Raw genomic sequence first — 6,161 nt, 5'->3', positions numbered from 1 at the left:
CAGTGAGAGGAGGAGGACCCACGGCATCAATCTTTCATTTATGTCAATGGCTTAGACCATTAAATTGGTCCGTAGGCAGTGAGGTGAAGGCCACAGGTTATGTTACACTTAGAATTGTGCTAATAGTTAATTTTGTACTACTGCCGGGAAAATCCCATCACAACAACAGCCCTAGTTTTACATGAAGTATTGTGCTTCCTTCATATGCACCTTCTCACATATGGTGCAGACTGCTGTTAGTTCATACAGCCACTGAAGATCACATTACTCATTTTGTTCTTCATTTGTTTAAAGCTAAACGAGGCGCAATACACACAGTATATAAGACAACCATATTTTACATGTGAATATTGCCGCGTGCACCTCTGAATGAATTCTGTTATGTGCTGCATTGTACATCAACAGTGCAGTCTGTCCTTTCAGACTGACTGTGATGAAGCTCCTCATTTGCACCATGAAAGGTCACTGTATCTGTGAAAGATAATGAGATTCACATGCAATCTTCCAACTGTAAGTTATCTTTAAATATTAAGGTGAAAGCCACATTTACCCTGCCCATTATAATCAATTATAATGAAGATGTTGTAAACTGTGGTGCTTGGGATCGTAGTTGGTTTTGTTACAACCACCAGACAGTGTTAACACAGTAAAAAATAACATATCACATATCACACTACTATAGCACCAATCATAAAATATATAGTTTTTAAAATTGTCAAAAGGTTAGGTAAACTATACTGTGGGTGATTCATTCCTCATTGACGTAATGAAATCGAGATGTATTTTAAATAATGTGTGTTCTTTGAGGGGCGATAAGTAACCTTTAGCGATTCAGACTCTTGGTGGGCAAATAATTGCAGGAGCATCAAAGACCTTCAACACAGATCACGTTGTCCTGGAACTGACTAACTGAAAATATTCCCCCAAGAAGTAGCTCATTAGTGCAGAGATCAAACTGAAACATCTATAGAAAGTATGAAAATGTAACACAAAATATTAAGATTATAGTGGTAACCATCTGTTTTGAATATGCTCAGAAGTTGCAGCTCTGTCTGGTGTGTAATGACCGACACTGGAGTGGTGTTGACATTTTGATTACAGGGATTGTTATGTTGTAGAGCAGAACATGAAGCCAACAGTGACCTTTATGCACTAAACATTATTATTACCTGAAAAGTGACCTGTACTCATGTATTTTCTCATGCTAGGTGACACATTATGCGTGTTATTATGGCTAAGCACCAATACCAGTGGAGAAAAAAAAATATGTGAGAGCTGCCAAAACATCACACATAATAAAATCTGCTCACCAGTGAATTGTTTTCTTGATTATCATTGGAGATGACTTAAAATCAGTGAGCAGAGGTTTGACGAGACCGGATGTCAAAATGATGACTCACAGCAAAGCCACATAATGCGTATACCACAAAATACCAGACACCAGAAATAAATCTGCATAAAAATCTCCTCCTGCTTCTTTTTAACTGGCTAATGTACAACTCACTGTAACTTTGCCTGGGAAAATGTAAACACAGACTCGTTTCATCTGATTTCACAGAGAATCTGGCCCGGTGGCAGGCATAAGGAAAAACTATGTTGAAAGAGTTCATCTTCTCCTTGATAACTCCTTGCAGTACACAGGCAAATACACAAAACAACAAAATACACAAACGCGCTGCTAATACATGAAAACCGACAACAAAAGTGTTTCCAGTGGGCACTAAAGAGTGTTGGCCATGGCTTGGACATGCTTGTTGTTGTCAGCATAGACATCATACATAGACGCTGCATTGACCACTTTGGTCTGTTGCTCTGATATGTCAACCATGCCGCCATTTTGGTCACTGGGCTGTAAACAAATACAAATGAAACTGTTATTTTCCTGGACAGAAAGCACTATAATGTTTACATTTCTCAACAAATTTCATATTACATTGAAGGGCCCCCTAAATTATTAAATTATTATTATTAAATATTCTGAGGTGGACTGTAGAAAGCCATGTACTGTGATGATAAAAATGACAACCTCAGAAGTTGCACATTACAATAACACAGTTTTAATAGCGTAGTGTGTAACTGACTAAGCTGAGGATGACCAGTTTGCAACACGTTTCTGTATTTGGTTGTGTTGTATTTGCAGCATGTTTCCTAACTGCTGCACGTTGTCAAAGTGATGAAGATATTTTCTTAATCTATTTGTTTAATTTGTTGTTGTTTTCTTGATTTACTTCTGTTTTGTCTATTTTCATGTTTTTCTTAAGTTGCTGTGTGTTTTCCCTTGTTGGACACGAGTAGTAAATGCTGTAAATCTGTTGTAGTACACTGTATGTTTGCCAAAAACATGCACTTATGACAGCTAAAAACTCTCAAAAACAGTGGAAAAGACGTATTTTGTCCTCAAGCCAAAAGTTTTCTACTTAGGAAAAAGGTCAGATTCCTAATGCTTGAAGCCATCTTTCATTGCCAAATTCACAGTTGACTTTCCCAGAAGCCACAGCATTACACTGCAACAGATCATCTTACCAGGAACACAAAATAAATTGAGTCATTTCCATTGAAAAACTCATGAAATATTTCTGGGTTCATTCCATCCATATATCTTATTTGTACCTTTTCTCTTTTCTTGTGAAATGCATAGCTATTTTATATAGACAGCACAGTCGATTCAGCCCAATTGTTCATTTGTGTCAAGTATTTATACTTGTCCCCTCAAACTCCCAAAATACCTCAGTTCTGTGGCTCAATAAATCTTCACTGCACCCTCTTGTTTGTTTGGTATGGTGTGCTACACTGTTGATTATCCTGAACCTGATGTGCAATGCGAACATCAAGTATTTCACTTCCTGTCCTGTCTGCATTGTTCCTGTTCTGATTTAATACAATACAATTCAACCTAAGGCCGATCATTAATCACTCCTGTATTTATTGAAACATCAGGAAGCAGATCAATGTTGTCAGCGCACTGTTATCATTTCAGATGTTTCAGAAGCTGTACGGCTTACATCTATCTGTAAAATAATAACATGATAAATAACAAACTGTCAGATACACTTCATTTTGAATAGGGGGAGTTTTGAACTTTTCTTAGCTCTCTGCCCCACCCCCTCCTAAGATCTAAGCAGAGAACAGTGAGCTAGAGGATGAAATCAAAGGTTTTCCCACAAGCCATAATAGAGAAAAATAAAAGTGGACCAGGTGTCCACTTCTGAACAGGGACACGACTCCCACACCTGACACAGCTGCACTCACACAATACCACACAGGTGTTCTTCCATGAAGTACTGTGTCAGCAGAAAGTAGACTGAATGCCCCTAAATTTTACCCCAAACTTTCTCTCAATGCTTTTTAATCAATACCACTGTAAGGTTGAAACTCCCACTACAGTGCAGTTAGAGATACATCCACATCCCCATTAACTCAGGCTTATAATGACTTCTGCTTTTTTGGTTTTCACATCGTGACAATGATGATTTCTATTGCCTTGTTCTCATGTTTCCGGTTTTCTATTTTTGGAACTTAATACCATTAAGGCAGTGGTTCCTAATTATATGGAAGAATGGTCCCTTTTCACAGCAGCAATATTGACATGAAATTGCGAGGTAGTCACTGGTATTACCAATGATACAACATGAACAACAGCAGCACCCTGACTTATCTGACCTGAATGAAGCAGAACCTTTAGCAACACTGATAACAGCTGTGGTTAAACTGCGATTCAATGTCAACAAACAAAGAAATGCACAGTCCCTCCCTTAGGTCTTTCTTTCTGTCAACAACAAACATTAAGACACTTACACAGGTTATACAAACTACCTTTATAAGCTATCACTAAAGTTACATCAGGATTTACAGTTGGTTACTTACCCGTCTGGCAGAAACGTTGCAAGTTCAGCATCAAACTTCATTCCTTTATTCGCCAAGAGTTGTCTCTCCAGTGCTGGAAAGCAATGCCAGCGTTAACTCGTTTTGCTTTCATTCATATTAATTCTTTCTCTGCAGCCCTGACCGCAGTGATGCATCAACCAATCATATGTTTTGGTTTTGGTCTTCCCACAATTCCTGCACAATGTAAACACTGGAAGGAAAACCTTTTGCCAGTTTGGGTTTCATTTTCATTTACCCCAACCCAAAATGTAGCTTGACGATGAGTTAGGTGACTCTACACACAAGTACTAATTGTCTGAGTTGTAATTGAAGTGTTGCTTAAATGCTCACTGTTCTCAGTGAGCGTTTTGTGTAGTCAGAGACAGGAAACAGGAAGCAGAAGTGGTGAAACAAAAATATTAGATAGGTTGACGCATTACCGTGTCATTGGAGCAATGAAAAAAGTTATGGCTAGCTTAACTTTTACTATTGCACCTAACATCCAACACAGAACTGGTGACTTACCACATGGTCCTGACTTAAGGAGAAAATTAGTTCATACTGGTAACTGCCTGAAGAAACACTCATCTCTAAATCTTTCAAACTCCAGGACTGAACAGACGTGACAACTTTGTTTTGTTATGTGAACATGACGTTTCTTACCTCAGTGTTATGCACTGTCGACATCATTTATGAGAGCACTCACTGAACATGTTTCCTGTGGTGGGGATGGAGCTGGTGTGAGGCTGAACCAACCAGGTCTGGTTTCCTCTTAATGCTGCTGTTTAGGAGAGTTTTGCATTTCATTGTGAAAGATTTGTATCAGCATTTCCTGTCCAGTAACAATACCCAACAACTAAAATAAATTTGGATAAATAAGGCAAATACAGTACTGTACTTAAACTAAGGGAGGACTGTATCCACCTCTCTGCCCAACCCAGTGATAGAATTTAGGCTGAGAAAACAAATGTTTCTCAAACAATATGGCTTACTGGAGCCTTTAGAAAAAGAAATGCTGAGTATTTCTACACTGGAATTGTAAATTTGCATGTTACAGACACTATTCAGTAATAATGTTATATCCCTTCAGCTTGGGGTCTACAAAATCTGAATGGGCCTCTCCTCATCAACATTTGTCCAGAGAAATCAAGTCCAGGGAGTCAGCTGCACTTTTTCTTTCTTCAATCAATTTTTAATTTTTTTTTTCTGCCTGACATGAGTAAGCTGTTGCCATGGTAGTTCAGATGAAGCAGGAATGATAATTGTTCCACCATAGCAGTGTGTGAATTATTAAAACCTAGAGGGCATGAATGAGCTGAATGAGAAATAGAAAAGAAATGAGACAGAATGAGGACTTACTGTTTAGTGTGCATTTCATTGTGGGTTTTTATTAGCTCTTTTTATGACACTCAAGTCCCACGACTGTGTAGATGAAACAGATGCTGCCGCAATTTCTGAGTGAAGCGCCGAGACTCCAGCCTGTCCTTAGAGTTTTTAAAGGAATATTCAACAACATTCATGAATAGTGCAACAGACCAAACAAAGAGAGAGCAGAGGAGAAAATGGTGGCTGTATGCTATCAGCTTTGCTAACAAATTGTCTCCATTTACTAACAAAGATGCATCAGTTTAATGAACAAATTATTTTTATTCACTCACTGGGAGCATCTTTTGAAGAAGTCGCGCTCAACCCCTCAGCCTAAGCCAAAAGAATCTCCTCGTAAACTATTTATTTAGGCAAAAATGTTGAAAATTTAAAAAGAAAGCTATGAGACTTAATCCTATTATATCACAAGAAATAATAATCTATGTATTAAAGCCACATCTAAGCTAATACATCCCAGAGATGCAACAATTAATCAATTAGTTGTCAACTATTAAATTAATTGCTAAATATTTGAATAACTGATTTAAGTTTTTTTTAATTAAAAATTGTCTGATTCCAGCTTCTTAAATGCAAATATTTACTGGTTTCTTTAATCTTCTATAACAGTAAAATACAAAACCAGACATTTGAGAACATCATCTTGAGCCTACTAATCGACATTGTTCACCATTTTCTGACATTTTACAGACCAAACAACTAATTGATTAATCGAGGAAGTAATCAACAATGAAAATACAACCCCAATTCCAAAAAAGTTTGTTTTTTGTACATATTCTGAATTTCATGCTTGCAGTACATTCCAAAAAAGTTGGGACAGGGGCAACAAAAGAAAGGGGCATCCTCAAAAGGCTCAATTGTCCACAACCACGGAGGGGGCGAGGTTCACCCCTTTGTGACAAATGGCATATGCA

This window comes from Lutjanus erythropterus, chromosome 4 (assembly GCF_056507025.1).
Source record: "Lutjanus erythropterus isolate fLutEry1 chromosome 4, fLutEry1.hap2, whole genome shotgun sequence".
Lineage (NCBI taxonomy): Eukaryota > Metazoa > Chordata > Actinopteri > Lutjaniformes > Lutjanidae > Lutjanus > Lutjanus erythropterus.
The sequence above is the reverse complement of the archived record's forward strand: the minus strand, read 5'-3'. Positions refer to the sequence as shown.